The following is an 18742-nucleotide window of genomic DNA, read 5'->3' on the forward strand; positions in this document are numbered from 1 at the left end:
GGAGGTGGGCAGATTAGAAAGGGTAGTGAGTGGGATGAAGAAGTAAGATTATTAGTGAAAGAGAAGAGATAGGCATTTGGATGATTTTTGCAGGGAAATCATGCAAATGACTGGGAGATGTATAAAAGAAAGAGGCAGGAGGGCAAGAGAAAGGTGCAAGAGGTGAAAAAGAGGGCAAGTGAGAGTTGGGGTGAAAGAGTATCATACAATTTTAGGGAGAATAAAAAGATGTTTTGGAAGGGGGTAAATAAAGTTTGTAAGACAAGGGAACAAATGGGAACTTAAGTGAAGGGGGCTGATGGGGAGGTGATAACAAGTAGTGGTGATGTGAGAAGGAGATGGAGTGAGTATTTTGAAGGTTTGTTGAATGTGTTTGATGATAGAGTGGAAGATATAGGGTGTTTTGGTTGAGGTGGTGTGCAAAGTGAGAGGGTTAGGGAAAATGATTTGGTAAACAGAGAAGAGGTAATAAAAGCTCTGCGAAAGATGAAAGCCGGCAAGGCAGCAGATTTGGATGGTATTGCAGTGGAATTCATTATAAAAGGGGTGACTGTATTGTTGACTGGTTGGTAAGGTTATTTAATGTATGTATGATTCATGGTGAGGTGCCTGAGGATTGGCAGAATGCTTGCATAATGCCACTGTACAAAGGCAAAGGGGATAAAAGCGAGTGCTCAAATTACAGAGGTAAAAGTTTGTTGAGTATTCCTGGGAAATTATATGGGAGGGTATTGATTGAGAGGGTGAAGGCATGTACAGAGCATCAGATTGGGGAGGAGCTGTGTGGTTTCAGAAGTGGTAGAGGATGTGTGGATCAGGTGTTTGCTTTGAAGAATGTATGCAAAAAATACTTAGAAAAGCAAATGGATTTGTATGTAGAAGGTATATGATAGAGTTGATAGAGATGCTCTGTGGAAGGTATTAAGAATATATGGTGTGGGAGGCAAGTTGTTAGAAGCAGTGAAAAGTTTTTATCGAGGATGTAAGGCATGTGTAAGTGTATGTAGAGAGGAAAGTGATTGGTTCTCAGTGAATGTAGGTATGTGGCAGGGTTGTGTGATGTCTCCATGGCTGTTTAATTTGTTTATGAATGGGGTTGTTAGGGAGGTGAATGTAAGAGTTTTGGAAAGATGGGCAAGTATGCAGTCTGTTGTGGATGAGAGAGTTTGGGAAGCGAGTTAGTTGTTGTTCGCTGATAATACAGCACTGGTGGCTGATTCATGTGAGAAACTGCAGAAGCTGGAGACCGAGTTTGGTAAAGTGTGTGAAAGAAGAAAGTTGAGAGTAAATGTAAATAAGAGCAAGGTTATTAGGTACAGTAGGGTTGAGGGTCAAGTCAATTGGGAGGTAAGTTTGAATGGAGAAAAACTGGAGGAAGTGAAGTGCTTTAGATATCTGCGAGTGAATTTGGCAGCGGATGGAACCATGGAAGCGGAAGTGCATCATAGGGTGGGGGAGGGGGCGAAAGTTCTGGGAGCGTTGAAGAATGTGTGGAGGTCAAGAACACTATCTCGGAAAGCAAAAATGGGTATGTTTGAAGGAATAGTTGTTCCTACAATGTTATATGGTTGCGAGATGTGGGCAATGGATTAGAGTTGTGCAGAGGAGGATGGATGTGCTGGAAATGAGATGTCTGAGGACAATATGTGGTGTGAGGTGGTTTGATCGAGTAAGTAATAATGGGGTAAGAGAGATGTGTGGTAATAAATAGAGTGTGGTTGAGAGAGCAGAAGAGGACGTTTTGAAATGATTTGGTTACATGGAGAGAATGAGTGAGGAAAGATTGACCAAGACGATATATGTGTCAAAAATGGAGGGAACGAGGAGAAGTGGGACACCAAATTGGAGGTGGAAAGATGGAGTGAAAAAGATTTTGAGTGATCGGGGCCTGAACATGCAGGAGGGTGAAAGGCGTGCAAGGAATAGAGTGAATGGGAACGATGTGGTATACTGGGGTCGACGTGCCGTCAATGGATTGAACCACGGAATGTGAAGCATCTGGTGTAAACCATGGAAAGTTCTGTGGGGCCTGGATGTGGGAAGGGAGCTGTGGTTTCTGTGCATTATTACATGACAGCTAGAGACTAAGTGTGAACGAATGTGCCCTTTGTTGTCTTTTCCTCGCGCTACCTCGCGCACATAAGGAGGGAGGGGGTTTTTATTTCATGTGTGGCGGGGTGGCGATGGGAATGAATAAAGGCAGACTGTGAATTATGTACATGTGTATACATATGTATATGTCTGTGTGTATATATACGTATACGCTGAGATGTATAGGTATGTATATTTGCGTGTGTGGACGTGTATGTATATACATGTGTATGTGGGTGGGTTGGGCCATTCTTTCGTCTGTTTCCTTGCGCTACCTCGCTAACGCGGGAGACAGCGACAAAGCAAAATAAATAAATAAATAAATAAATATATATATATAATATATATATATATATATATATATATATATATATATATATATATATATATATATATATATATAAACAGTTGGATTGGGCAGTGGGTGATGTTAAGAATGTGCAGTTTTTACGTCAGTCACTGTGGTGTGCACTGTGAGTGGGAGGATGGCTGATGTGTGAGCACTAGTTGTGTTGAGCAGTCAAGTACTGTTTCAGTCCAGTACTCTGTTTTGCGTGGGTGCAACTTTGTTATATTCGCTTTTAAAAAGGGTGTGTGACCAGGCAAGAGAGGCATTTCTTTTTTTGAGTGGAGTGGATAAATTGTAGAGGATACTTAGGGATTCTTTGTCTTGTCCAAAAGACAAGTCTTACTAAATTATTTCCTTTGATTTCCTTTGAGAAAGACAAAACCATAACTGCATATAAATATTCCAATAATGTCTTGCATTCATGTTAATTTACTGTATATAGTGCATGTGTATTAAGGAGTGTGTGTATGAACTCCGATGCATGACGGAGAGTGAGTGGGATGTGGGTGGCACACCCATACCCATGTGACACATTTATAATTTTTCTTACGAAGTGTTCACCTTTAAATATACTGTACACTCAATTGTGTGAATCTGCTGCCAGCAAGAGGGAGGGCTTAAGCAGTAGAGTGATGGCCCATCCCAAGACCCATTCAAATTTAAGGCATACTCTGACTACAATTTCTTGTATAACTACTAACAGTGAGAGGGAGGGCTCATATGGGTGTATTGGCACCTCCAAATACCTAGAGCTAACTCGTGATCCCTATCCTTGGAACAACCCATCACGGGTAATAGTTGGCTAATGACAGCAGCTACTGAAGGTGGTACTACCGTCCTGACTGAGGTACGTTAAGTCATGCCCGGACCCATCTTACACCCTCCATGCTAGGATTACTGGTCTTGTTTTCTATCAAAATGGGACTATTGGGCTAGCCCTTCCATCTTCTTACAAACACCATAACGCCTATTCACACCTTGCTTATTTTTTAACGTAAACACTCTTGCCAACTCCTGTTCACTCAGATATTCTTAAGTATAATAAGACGAGTCCAAATCTATGGTCCCCGACACCATGTGTTGCTAAAAATCTCTGGGTTTCCGCCTGATTCTATTGCCAATGAGAGGGAGGGCTCTGACAGTAGTAGCACCCGCCCCTCCAGCGACCTTTCCCTCTCTGTTAAACATTCCTCTTTTTCTATTCACCATACCAACATTTGTGGTCTCTCCTCTGTTGAACGCCATCAGTCTAGTACCTCTCCTAATATCTTACTTCTCGCTTTAATGATGTTCTCACTTGTCCCTTTTTCGTATCCAACTATAATCACTCATATTTCCGGCTGAAAGGTGGTTTGTGCTTATTCCAACATCAACACTCGTGTTGCACTTCTCAAGAACCTCGAGTCCCCAAACTTTAATGTTATGTGGCTCAAGGCCCGTCTCCCAACTACCACACTTTTCCTCTGTTTAGGTAATAATATTACTCTCTTAGTTCTATAAATCTAATATCTTTCTTCGACTACCCAAACTCCTGCCCTGAGACTGTGGCGTCCTGTCACCCGCAAGCAGATAACCTCTACCTTGGGGATTTCAACGTTCACCACACGGGGTGGTTGAATTCCTGCTATATGGATGGTGGAGGGATTGAAGCCCTCACGTTTTCCATTCTCATCGATTAAGAGCACATTACCTCCCGATCGCTGTGACTACTCTTAATACTTGATCTGTTTTTCACCTCCAGTCCATCTCCGCTGTAACTACATAATCAAGCCCCCAATTTGTTCATCTGATAACACTCGCATAAATGTATCCATCTTACCAGCACCTTCCCCGCCATCAACCCCTTCTAAGCGTAAATACAGGCACTAAAACAGTGTCCTTCATTTTCTAATATTCACTATAAATTATGCAAACTCATCAGGGAACGTTTCACATCGTAATATTCACCATTTACTTCATGACCCCGTCGTTTTAAAGAAAAAAGTACATAGTAAACATGTTATTACGTCCTATCTATTACTACAAAATTAAAATGAACAATCTACGACCTCTGAGCACGACAGAACAACCCTTTGGCATAATGGTACCCTTAAGCAAGGCCGACCCTTCCTATACACGTTCACAGCGCAGGACCCCGATCGATAAGAGGGTATCCTAGGCCCAAGCGTTATATGGCAGCCTTCAGAAAGGCTCTCTCAGACACCCTAAAATGTTCACCTTTTTAACGTTGGGATGCCACCGGCCAACCCTCCCCCACACACTTTTTTTTTTGGGGGGGGGGTGTAAGGGCTCTCAAAATACTGTTTAGGGCCCTCAAAAAGATAAAGCCGGCCCTGCCCTTTAGGGTCAAAGTTCAAGCCAAGTGTATACTCAAAGGATCCGGGCTATGTGCTCACTAAACTCTACCACATTTTGAATGTCAACTGCGAGAATGATTAGTATATATTAAAAATACTAAATATTCTTTCCAGTCATAATATTTTCTGACCCACTGTTTTAGCGTTATACTTGAATAAAAACGTATTTCCTTGGATAAAGAGGACTTCATGAAAGTGAACCCTTATCCCAACAATCGTACTATCTGGCATCAGAAGAAAACCGCCTACAAAATAAATGTCCCGTGTTCCCCACAAGATTATCCTGTCATGATGTTCAATAAATCTAAGAAAATTGGACACGACCATCACAACCCTGTACACGGGCGGCTATACAGGTGTGGGTCAAGAGAAGGAGAGGGGCGAATTGTGAGCTCGCTAAGACAAGCTGAGCTCAAAACATGGGTAATTTCTTAGTGCACACTGTATCTTTAAAATTTGCACTTTTGATCTATTTGGATACTGAAATGTCACTGCGACAAATCTCAAAATTGAATACACCGGTTGCACTCAGTCACTAATTGTCGTAAATCTCAAAATTGAATACAACGGCTGAAATTAAGTTAATTTTACTAAATGAGAAAAAAAAAGAAAATCAATAAAACTTATTAGACTATCTACATAAATATCTTACGTGTGTTTTGGGTAGAGGGGGAATCTAACAATGATTCACTAGTCACTGGTGTAAATCAATTCAGTAAACATTTATCTTTCCTTACGACGGGTTAAAAGGGTTAATTTACCTGAGAATATATTAACTACCTCTCGGTTTACTGCACACTATACAGCTCAAGGTGTGGGCTGCCCCCAGTTACTCCCACCCTCTCCTCCCTCAATAAGCCTAGAGGCCCACATAAGCCATGACAGTAACCTGACTTCCTTTAAATTTCTATCCAGCCTCTGCCGACACTTGCAACTTAACACAGACAAGCAGTCGTCATTACTCCTACGCCATTAAAGGCACCCTAGTACATAACTACAAATTTCTACTTACCAGAGCAATAAGACGTGAGGCGATCCTGCCATCCGCCAGCAGAGTAATATCATCTCTAGTCACCAACTGGGTTGCTGTAACAATGGCCTCTACTCAAAAGGTGCATTGCTTTCCACATAGTGAGCCCACTTGCAAAGAGAAAACTTTTTGAAAGTTATCATACCCAGCCCGACGAGAAGCTTTCAAGTCCTGGGCACTCTGGATGAGCCTACCCGGATAGTTGGTGGTTGTTTGGGCTTTATATCGATCGATTTCACAGGGTTACTGCGGCCATTAAGCTTCATGGTATAACCCCCGAAGTGTATGATCCCGCACACTGTTAATCTTCAAGTATCTAAAACAATTTTCGAATTACTGTACCACACACACTCACCACAGAACCTAAGTCCGACAACTCGAATTTGTACTTCTTAACTGATGGTGAATCGTAACTCGTCTGTCGTTGTGACGCTTGGAAGCAAAGAAAATACACCAGGAACCGTAACTACGGTACATTCCTCTTACTTTAAATGTGACGTCGATGGTCACGAATGCAACGCCATCTGAGGTTAAACGGTGCAAACCAAAAGTAATGATTACAAAAAATGGTAAAGTTATCATAACAGAAAGTCGCTCATGTAGCGGGGTGACTATAAATAAAATTTCATGGGAAGTATGGTGGTTTAAAGTTGTCTCTCCATAATGTCATGTCGGTTAAAGTCTCTCTCTCTCTCTCTCTCTCTCTCTCTCTCTCTCTCTCTCTCTCTCTCTCTCTCTCTCTCTCTCTCTCTCCATAGCGATGTACGGAGCAAGATAATAAACTTGCTTACAAGGAAAAAGTCAGCGTGGTTTTTATCAGAGGTCACAGACCCAACAAAGTAAGAGAGATGAGTAAGGACTACGGTTTGCAGGCAAACATCGTCAAAAGAGGCTAGGGAGTATAAGATATACGTGATGCTAATGTCATACAAAATATTTTACATGAATTTGGATTGATTGGTGATGAATAGAAAAAAAGAGTTCAGGTGATAAACAAACTTAGAGTAATGGGGTAAAAATGTACTAAAAAGATAATGTTTGACCTGATCTGCCTAGACTCTAGATGGATAGATAATAACAAGAAGGAAGAGGGAAGACAAAAGAAGGATGAGTGGCCCTCCCAATGAAGGACAATATTTTCATGATATATTGATGGATTTTAATAATCTTTGTGAAACATCAATATCTTAAAAATAAAAAGTTAACACTCATCGATCAGGATCCCATTTATCTGGCTTCCAAGGAATTCTTGGAGGATGAGAACAAAGATTACTGCTATTGTGTTGTTATAAGTTGAATGCGTAGGTTTCTATGTAGATTTTCAAAGCCACTGATGTGTACCGAAACTTGAGATTACACTTCACAATCCCACAAAGAACTGCCATGTTTTGTGCGATTCTTGTCCTTGTGCAATGCTTTTGACACTGTTCCAGGTAATTTGATCTTGAGCACTATTTTTCTTGGTGATATTTTTTCATGACTTTTCTCTGAGTTGTTACATGGCACATACCCAGCAAGATCCACGACTCCTCGAACCTAGCAATCAACCATGACATTTTTTCAGGGGTGTTTAGCCTGTGTTGATGTGCGACGGTTCAGTAAACATTGTAACCTTTCCAGAATTTGTACGCTTGTTCTTCACATCTATCATCTCCATTAGCATATTTTTCTATTGTAAAAATTACTTAGATAGAGAGTGACCCTGACAAAATGATGTGGTACTGGCAGGCAAGAACTTAACATTCAAGGGTTTGAGTAGGTTACCAGAGCAATTCTTTCACAGTGGATAGGGGCACTGTTTTGGAGTATACATGCTTAATCGCAGATTCCTGAGTTTGCAAGGTAATGCCAGGAACAGACGAAGAAATGCTGCATGTTCTATCGTATATAATACCCCCTATCCACAGTCAGGTCCTACAGACCTTTCTATGATTCCTTTCAGCCACTTCACATGCTCTATGTTCAGTTCATTGACAGCACGTTGACTTCTACATTTCACCCTCCTACATGTTCAGGTCCTACACACTCAAAATGTTTTTCACTTCATCCTTCCATCTTCAATTTGGGCTACCCTTTCCCCTTGTTACCTTCACTTCAACACATTCTCTTCAGCTCTCTCAACCACACTTATCATTACCACACTTCTCTGTTCCCCTTTTATTACTTACTCGATATGCCAACCCCAATGCATATTGTCCTTAAACATTTCAACACTTCTAACCTCCTCCACACACTTTTATATATAACCCGTGCCTTGCATCCATACAACACTGTTGGGACTACTATACCTTCAAACACCCATTTTTGCCATCCCAGATACTGACTTATCTTTCCACACAGTCTTCAGCACTCCAGGTACCTTTAACTCCTCTCACCCACCTGATGACTCATTTCCAACTACCATGGCACCATTCACCATCATGTCCACTCCCAGGTATCTAAAACTCCTAACTTCCAAAATATTTTCTCCATTCAAACTCACAATCCAACTAAGCTCTCTCTCTCTACCCTGCCAAACCTAATAACCTTGCCCTGTCACAGACCTACTTCCACACATACTTTACACCCACTGAAAAAAAGTTTCACTGCTTCTAGCAGTTTTTCTCCAAAACTGTATCTGTATCAATCCTCTCATATGCTTTCTCCAGATCCCTGTCACACAAACCCTTCTGTTTCTCAAAATATTTCTCATACTCATTCTTTTAAGGAAAGACTTAATCCACACATCCTCTACCACCTCTGAAACCACACTGTTCCTCCTCCATCTGATGCTCTGTAAATGCCTTCACCCTCTCAGTCACTACTCTCTACCTATCTATCTATATCTTTAATGCCTGTTCCCTCCAGGAATTCCCTCAGCAGAGTGGCCATGGCAAAAAATCTCCATAACTAGTGAAATCCTATGCCTCACCCTTAACAAGCCACTGGAGGAGGGCAACTCTAGCGCAGTGTTTCCAGAGGCTCCTACCTAATGTTCCTACCTACTTCTGTCTAATGTGTCTACTACATGTTTCTGCTCAATGTTCCCATCTACTACTTAATGCTCTCGCCTAATGTTCCTACCTACTACTTCTACCTATTGTTTCTACTTAATGCCCCTGCCTAATGTTCCAACTTACTACTTTTATTGCTTCTACCATTTTGCCAAAAAGGCAGGGCTGGTGCATTGCACTAACCACTAACTGGAATAAAATCTAGTTACAAAAAATGAGTCATGTGAGGTTTGTTGTCAAATGTTATGTGTGACAAGGAGAGATTATTTGTTTGTGGACAGAATGCCAGCAGTCCATGTGTGGGTGAGGCAGAAAGAAATCACAGCTACCTGGCTCAGAGGAGTGCAACTTGACAACCACTAAAGTACTGGCTGTCACTAACCCTCCCGATACCAGGTAGTAATGGTAATGTACCTCCCTGGTTGGTGGCTGCCTACCAACTAATACTCTTCCATGCAAGTTACTAGGTACACCTAACAAACTTATACCTATGTAGCTTGAATACTCATCTTTGTCCCCCTTGCCTTTATATAATGGCACTATACAAGCATTCTGCCAATCCTGTCCTGGAACACTGTTGCAGTTTTCTAAATTTCTTTGTTACAGTACCAGGAGGCTGGTATATGGATCTTGAAGATCCCTCTTAACACCTTGAGATTTGAAAGAATGGCTAAAACAAGAGAAGAAATGCATAACCAGCAACTTTGCTGTAGAAAAGCAATCAAGTATCCTTGAAGCCTGGGATAGCAGTTCCATCCTTTGTGAGAAAAATCCAGACGTGCATTTTCTTCCAAAAAGTTCCGAGATGAGGTTGTGACTCGCATAAAAAACACTTAAAGTCTAGCATGTGTGTCTTTTAACCTCCGCTTGGCCAAAGCAGCCAGGTACCCTACCTGGGGTTCAAATCCAATACTTACATGGAAGGAGTGCAAATGACTGGAAGATGTATAAAAGAAGTGGATGGTAGTGGATCTTGAAGATCCCTCTTAACACCTTGAGATTTGAAGAATAGCAAAAACAAGAGAAGAAATGCATAACCCCCAACTTTGCTGTAGAAAAGCAATCAAGTAGCCTTGAAGCCTGGGATAGCAGTTCCATCCTTTGTGAGAAAAATCCAATCGTGCATTTTCTTCCAAAAAGTTCCAAGATGAGGTTGTGACTCACATAAAAAACACTTAAAGTCTAGTGTGTGTGTCTTTTAACCTCCACTTGACCAAAGCAGCCAGGTACCCTACCTGGGGTTCGAATCCAATACTTACATGGAAGGAGTGCAAATGACTGGAAGATGTATAAAAGAAATGGAGGAAAGTGCAAGTGTTGAAAAAGAGGGCATATGAGAGTTGGAATGAGAGCATCATGAAACTTTACAGAGAATAAAAAGATGTTTTGGAAGGAGGGATATAACATGTGTAAGACAAGAGAACAAATGGGAACATAGGTGAAGGGGGAAAGGGGATGTGATAACAGGTGGTAATAATGTGAGAAGGAGATGGAGTGAGTATTTTGAAGGTTTGTTGAATGTGTTTGATGATAGAGAAGAGGTAATGAAAGCTTTGTGGAAGATGGAATCCGTCAAGAGGCAGGTTTGATGGGATTGCAGTGGAATTTATTAAGAAAGGGGGTACTGTGTTGTTGACCGGTTGGTAAGGATATTCATTGTAGGTATGGATCATGGAGAGGTGCCTGAGGATTGGCAGAATGCATGCATAGTGCCATTTTACAAAGACAAAGGGAATAAAGGTGAGTGTTCAAACTATTGAGGCATAAGTTTGTTGAGTATTCCATGGAAATTTTATGGGAGGGTATTGACTGAGAGGGTGAAGGCATGTAAAGAGTATCAGATTAGGGAAGAGCAGTGTGGTTTCATTAGTGGTAGAGGATGTATGAATCAGGTGTTTGCTTTGAAGAATGTGTGAGAAATACTTAGAAAAACAGATGAATTTGTATGTAGCATTGATGGATCTTGAGAAGGTACATGATAGGGTTGTTAGAGATGCTTTGTGGAAGGTCTTAAGAGTATATGGTGAGGGAGGTAAGTCGCTAGAAGCAGTGAAAAGTTTTTATCAAGGACGTAAGGCATGTGTGCGGGTAGGAAGAGAGGAGAGTGTCTAATTCCCAGTGAAGGTCAGTCTGTGGCAGGGGTGTGTGATGTCTCCATGATTATTTAAATTGTTTATGGATGGGGTGGTTAGGGAGGTAAATGCAAGAGTTTTGGAGAGAGGGGCAAGTATGCAGTCTGATGGGGATGAGGGGGCTTGGGAGATGAGTCAGTTGTTGTCTGCCAATGATACAGCACTAGTGTCTAATTTGAGTGAGAAACTGCAAGAAGTTGGTGACCGAGTTTGAAAAAGTAAGAGAAAGGAGAAAGTCAAGAGTAAATATAGATAACAGCAAGGATATTACATTCAGCAGGGTTGAGGGACAAGTTAGTTGGGATGTATGTCTGAATGGAGAAAAAGTAATGAAAGGGTAAGAGAGATGTGTGGTAATAAAAAAGAGTGTGGTTGAGAGAGCAGAAGAGGGTGTGTTGAAATGGAATGGACATATGGAGAGAATGAGTGAGGAAAGATTAACAAAGAGAGGTGGATTAAACAAGAAGTGGGAGACCATATTGGAGGTGGAAGGATGGAGTGAAAAAGATTTTGAGCAATTGGGGCCTGAACATACAGTAGGGTGAGAGGCATGCAAGGAATAGAGTGAATTGGAACAATGTGGTATACCAGGGTCGATGTGCTGTCAATGGACTGAACCAGGGTATGTGAAACATCTGGAATAAACCATGGAAAGGTCTGTGGAGCCTGGATATGGAAAGGTTGCTGTGGTTTTGGAGCATTACACATAGCTAGAGTATAATTCCCAGTGAAGGTCAGTCTGTGGCAGGGGTGTGTGTTTTCCTGGCACTGCCTTACTGAAGCAGGGGGTAGCAATGCTGTTTCCTGTGGGATAGGTTAGCACCAGAAATGGATGAAGGCAAGCATGAATATATACATGTGTATATAGGTATATGTATGTATGTGTATATGTATATTTGTATATGTGCATTTGGATGATTTTTGTAGGGAAATAATGCAAATGAGTGCGAGATGTATAAAAGAAAGAGGCAGGAGGTCAAGAGAAAGGTGCAAGAGGTGAAAAAGAGGGCAAATGAGAGTTGGGGTGAGAGAGTATCATTAAATTTTAGGGAGAATAAAAAGATGTTTTGGAAGGAGGTAAATAAAGTGCATAAGACAAGGGAACAAATGGGAACTTCAGTGAAGGGGGGTAATGGGGAGGTTATAACAAGTAGTGGTGATGTGAGAAGGAGATGGAGTGAGTATTTTGAAGGTTTGGTGAATGTGTTTGATGATAAGAGTGGCAGATCTAGGGTGTTTTGGTCAAGGTGGTGTGCAAAGTGAGAGGGTTAGGGAGGATGATTTGGTAAGCAGAGAAGAGGTGGTAAAAGCTTTGCGGAAGCTGAAAGCTGGCAAGACAGCGGGTTTGGATGGTGTTGCAGAGGAATTCATTAAAAAAGGGGGTGACTGTATTGTTGACTGGTTGGTAAGGTAATTTAATGTATGTATGATTCATGGTGAGGTGCCTAAGGATTGGCAGAATGCTTGCATAGTGCCCTTGTACAAAGGCAAAGGGGACAAAGGTGAGTGCTCAAATTTCAGAGGTATGAGTTTGTTGAGTATTCCTGGTAAATTATATGGGAGGGTATTGATTGAGAGGGTGAAGGCATGTACAGAGCATCAGATTGGGGAAGAGCAGTGTGGTTTCAGAAGTGGTCGAGGATGTGTGGATCAGGTGTTTGCTTTGAAGAATGTATGTGAGAAATACTTAGAAAAGCAAATGGATTTGTATGTAGCATTTATGGATCTGGAGAAGGGATATGATAGAGTTGATATAGATAAAGAATATATGGTGTGGGAGGCAAGTTGTTAGAAGCAGTGAAAAGTTTTTATCGAGGATGCAAGGCATGTGTACGTGTAGGAAGAGAGGAAAGTGATTGGTACTCAGTGAATGTAGGTTTGCAGGGTGTGTGATGTCTCAATGGTTGCTTAATTTGTTTATGGATGGGGTTGTTAGGGAGGTGAATGCAAGAGTTCTGGAAAGAGGGGTAAGTATGCAGTCTGTTGTGGATGAGAGAGCTTGGGAAGTGAGTCAGTTGCTGTTCGCTGCTGTCACAGCGCTGGTGGCTGATTCATAAGAGAAACTGCAGAAGCTGGTGACTGAGTTTGGTAAAGTGTGTGAAAGAAGAAAGTTAAGAGTAAAGGTGAATAAGAGCAAGGTTATTAGGTACAGTAGGGTTGAGGGTCAAGTCAATTGGGAGGTAAGTTTGAATGGAGAAAAACTGGAGGAAGTGAAGTGTTTTAGATATCTGGGAGTGGATTTGGCAGCGGATGGAACCATGGAAGCAGAAGTGAATCATAGGGTGGGGGAGGGGGCGAAAATTCTGGAAGCCTTGAAGAATGTGTGGAAGTCGAGAACATTATCTCGGAAAGCAAAAATAGGTATGTTTGAAGGAATAGTGGTTCCAACAATGTTGTATGGTAGCGAGGCATGGGCTATGGATAGAGTTGTGCGGAGGAGGGTGTGTGTGCTGGATGTGAGATGTTTGAGGACAATATGATTGTGAGGTGGTTTGATCAAGTAAATAATAATAGGGTAAGAGAGAGATGTGTGGTAATAAAAAGAGTGTGGTTGAGAGAGCAGAAGAGGGTGTTTTGAAATGGTTTGGTCACATGGAGAGAATAAGTGAGGAAAGATTGACCAAGAGGATATATGTGTCAGAGGTTGAGGGAACGAGAAGTGGGAGACCAAATTGGAGGTGGAAAGATGGAGTGAAAAAGATTTTGAGTGATCGGGGCATGAACATGCAGGAGGGTGAAAGGCGTGCAAGGAATTGAGTGAATTGGAATGATGTGGTATACCGGGGTCGACGTGCTGTCAATGGATTGAACCAGGGCATGTGAAGCGTCTGGGGTAAACCATGGAAAGTTCTGTGGGGCCTGGTTGTGGAAAGGGAGCTGTGGTTTCGGTGCATTATTACATGACACTAGAGACTGAGTGTGAATGAATGGGGCCTTTGTTGTCTTCCTAGTGCTACCCTGCATTCATGAGGGTGGAGGGGGTTGTTATTTCATGTGTGGTAGAGTGGTGATGGGAATGAATAAAGGCAGACTATGAATTATGTACATGTGTATATATGTATATGTCTGTGTGTGTATATATATGTATACGTTGAGATGTATAGGTATGTATATTTGCGTGTGTGGACGTGTATGTATATACATGTGTATGTGGGTGGGTTGGGCCATTCTTTCGTCTGTTTCCTTGCACTACCTCACTAACGCTGAAGACAGCGACAAAGCAAAATAAATAAAAAAAATGTGTGTAACATGAGTAAATGGGTCATTCTTTGTCTGTTTCCTGGCGCTACCTTACTGACACAGGAAATGGTGATCAAGTGAGAATCTGCAGAAGTTGGTGACTGAGTTTGGAAAACTCCCTAATCACCCCATCCATAAGCAAATTACACAACCATAGGGACATCACACATCCCTGCTGCAGATCAACCTTCACTGGGAACCAATTGCTCTCCTCTCTACCTACTCATACACATGTCTGACATCCTTGATAAAAACTTTTCACTGCTTCTAGCAACTTGCCTCCTACACCATATACTCAGCAAAGCATCTCCATCAACCCTATCATATGCCTTCTCCAGATCCATAAATGCTACATACAAATCCATCTGTTTTTCTAAGTATTTCTCACACACATTTTTCAAAGCAAACACCTGATCCACACATCCTTAAACATTTCTGAAACCAAACTGCTCCTCCCCAATCTGACACTGTACATACCTTCACCCTCTCAATCAATACCCTCCCATAAAATTTCCCAGGGACACTCAGCAAACTTATGCCTCTGTAGTTTGAACACTCACCTTTATCCCCTTTGCCTTTGTACAGTGGCACTATGCCTGCAATCTGCCAATCTTTGGCACTTCACCCTGATCGATACATACACTGAATATCCTTACCAACCAAATACAGTGAGGAATGTGGCTGTTGAGGGTGTAATTGGTGTACATGGTACCCCATGAGATGTGAATGGAAATGAAGAGCTTATGGATTTGTGTGCTGACAAATGACTGGTGATTGGGAATACCTGGTATAAAAAAAAGATATAAGTGAGTCGGAGAGATGGTCGAAGGGCATTATTGGATTATGTGTTAATTGATAGGTGTGTAAAAGTGAGACGTTTGGATGTAGTGTACTGAGAGGGGCAGCTGGAAGGAAGTCTGATCAATATCTTGTGGGTGAAGATTTGTTGAGGTTTTCAAAACCGAAGAGAATATTGGGGAGAAGAGAGTGCTGAGAGTAAGCGAGCTTGGAAAGGACACTTTTGTACCAGGAGATATTGAGTTTAGAATGGCAAAAGATGAGAGCAAATGATGCGAGGGGAATGGGTGAGAAATGGGATGTATTTAGGGAAGCAGTTATGGCATGTGCAAAAGAAGCAAGTGGCATGAGGAAGATGGGAGGAGGGCAGATTAGAAAGGGTAGTGAGTGGTGGGATGAAGAAGTAAAGTTGTTAGTGAGAGAGAAAAGAGAGGCATTTGGATGATACTTACAAAGAAGGAATGCAAATGACTGGGAGATGTATAAAAGAAGTGGCAGAAGGTCAAGAGGAAGGTCAAAAAAAGGGCAAATGAGAGCTGGGGAGAGAATCATTAAATCTTTGGGAGAATAAAAGATGTTTTAGAAGGAGGTAAATAATGTGCGTACGACAAGAGAACAAATTGGAACATCAGTGAAGACGGCAAGGGGCAAAGTAATAACAGGTAGTAATGAAGTGAGAAGGAGATGGAGTGAGCATTTTGAAAGTTTGTTGAATGTGTTTTACGATAGAGTGGCAGATGTGGGGTGTTTTTGTCGGTGTGGTGTGCAAAGTGAGAGGGTCTGGGAGAATGGTTTGGTTAAGAGAGAAGAGGTAGTGAAAGCTTTGTGGAAGATGAAATCTGGCAAGGCAATGGGTTTGGATAATATTGCAATCAAGTATGATAAATGAATATATAAACTTTTATCACTATACATATTGACTGTTTCCAGTGTCAGCAAGGTAATGTCAGGAAACAGATGAAGAATGGCCCATCCACTCGTATACATGTATATATACATAAATGCCCACATATGCAAATATACATATACTTTTTCTTTCGTACATATTTGCCTTATCCCGCATTAGCGAGGTAGTGTTAAGAACAGAGGAGTGAGCCTTAGAGGGTATATCCTCACTTGGCCCACCTCTCAGTTCATTCTTTTGGGAAATTATAAACAGGAGGGGAGGATTTCCAGCCCCCCACTCCCTCCTCTTTTAGTCGCCTTCTACGACACTTCCTGAATATTCATCTACATATCAACATATACATACACATATGCAGACATGTACATACATACACATGTACATATTCATACTTGCCTTCATCCATTCTTGATGCTAACCCACCCCACAGGAAACAGCATTGCTACGCACTGCTTCAGCGAAGTAGTGCCCCGGAAACAAGACAAAAAAGGCCACAGTCATTCACACTCAATCTCTAGCTATCATGTGTAATGCACCAAAACCACAGCTCCCTTTCCACATCCAGGCCCCACAGACCTTTCCTTGGTTTACCCCAGACGTTTCACATGCCCTGGTTCAGTCCATTGACAGCACGTTGACCCTGGTATAATACATCGTTCTTTTTCACTCTATTCCTTGCATGCTTCCCACCCTCCTGTATGTTCAGGCCCTGATAGCTCAAAATCTTTTTTACTCCATCCTTCCACCTCCAATTTGGTCTCCTTCTCCTTGTTCCCTTCACCTCTGACACATATATCATCTTTGTCAATCTTTCCTCACTCATTCTCCTCATATGTCCAAACCACTTCAACACACCCTTTTCTGCTCTCTCATCCACACTCTTTTTATTTCCACACATCTCTCTTTACTTTTCATTACTTACTCGATCAAACCACCTCACACCACGTATTGTCCTCAAACATTTCATCTCCAACACATCCACCCTCCTCTGTACAACCCTATATACAGCCCATGCCTCGCAACTATAAAACATTGTTGGAACTACTATTCCTTCAAACACACCCATTTTTGCTCTACAAGATAACATTCTCTCCTTTCACACATTCTTCATTGCTTCCAGAACCTTGGCTCCCTCTCCCACACTGTGACTTACTTCTCTGGGGATAAGGGAAAAGGAATACTACACACATCTGCACGTCTTATAAGGCAACTAAAAGGGCCAGGAGCAGTTGTGTGTACGTATGTGTGTGTTGAAATCCTCTCCTTCTGTATTACTTTCCAAAAGAGGAAACAGAGGAGGGAGCCAAATGAGGATGTTTTATTCTCCAACATTCAGCCATCTTTTCTGTACACTACCTTGTTGATGCAGGAAATGGCAAACATGTATGAGATAAAAGTGTGTGTTTGTGTGTGGGTTTCTTCATCTGTTCCTCAGAAGTTAGGACATAGACTATTAGTGAGCTTTGAAGAGGGAAGTAGAAGTGACTGATGACAGTGGAGAGGGTAGTTGTGACTAGAAAAAATGTAAGAAAAGGATGGAGTGAATATTCTGAAGGACTGCTAAATGATAGATGATAAAAAAGGCAAATGATGTGTGTCTGGGATGAAATGGCATATCGAGTGAGAGTTATGGTAATTGTTTAGGAGAAAGCCTTGTGCAAGATGATGATGCATGGAAAAGCATTAGGAATAGTGGGGAAACTGTGTGTTAAAATAGAGGGATGGACTAAGGAGATGGAGGGATGGAGTGAAGAAAGCTTTGGGGGAGTGGGACCTGAACATTCTAGAGAACGAGGCATGCAGATTGAAGTAATTTGGTACACTGTATGGGGACAACATGCTACCCGTGGGCTGAATTAGGGTATATAAAGTCGAGAGGGTAAACTCTGTGGAGCTTGGATGTGGATGCTTTGTTTTGATTTGGGTACATTAGAAATGAAAATCTAAAGTTGAATGTGTGCAAAAAAGGCCAATACTTTTTTTGTTCTTGTCACAAACTTGGTAAGTGAGAGGGGCATTTGGGAAAATAAAAATCCAACTCACTGAAACTAACTCGTAAGATCCAGTTTTCAGATCAAACAAACACCAAAGTGCACAGCCAACAGTACAACATTGTATAACTTCAAAAGTAACTAATGAATCTGATGTGTTTCCACAGACCTTGGCAACAAATTTTCTTCATATAGGCCAGAATCATTATCAACTGGAGATCCTGAGGCACTAAAAAAATTCCCTATTCAACTTTCTAGTGTTCTAGACTGAATGTCTTCACAAACACTAACACACCACAATATAGATATGTAAGAATTTAAGAAAACACTCAAAAGGACACAGTGAACAAAGTTTATCAACTGTTAACTTCATGTATGTTCATTTTATGACTGCTGGCAACAGATGATGAAGGGTCTTGCTTAACAGGCTTTGAGTGACACCACTATACTTGCTTTATTCCTGTATGATTAATTATACAACCCTGGAACCTCATTTATGAAGCTTCTACAGCTATGGGGAATTATTTACAAGCAGGGAAATGATGAATTCCTTTGAAGCAAGTAGGTCCTTGACAAGACTGTATTCTTTTCTATTTACTTATAATAACACATCCTTGCCAAAGGCATCTTTCTGCTTGCAGTGTAACAACAAGCAGGGAGAGTATAGTAACATTTGTTTTATTCAGGCTCATTTTCAACCATCAAATATCAATTGTTCCAAGTCAGAAATTATCTAACATAAAACTGAATGATGATCAGCAACAATACCCCTTAGTTGCACATAACAAGAGCATGAGCTTTATTTGCCTATGGCATTTGAAGAAAGGATTCGGTGGAGTGCAGGTTAAAGATATGCA

The sequence above is a fragment of the Panulirus ornatus genome, chromosome 58 (assembly GCF_036320965.1).
Source record: "Panulirus ornatus isolate Po-2019 chromosome 58, ASM3632096v1, whole genome shotgun sequence".
NCBI lineage: Eukaryota > Metazoa > Arthropoda > Malacostraca > Decapoda > Palinuridae > Panulirus > Panulirus ornatus.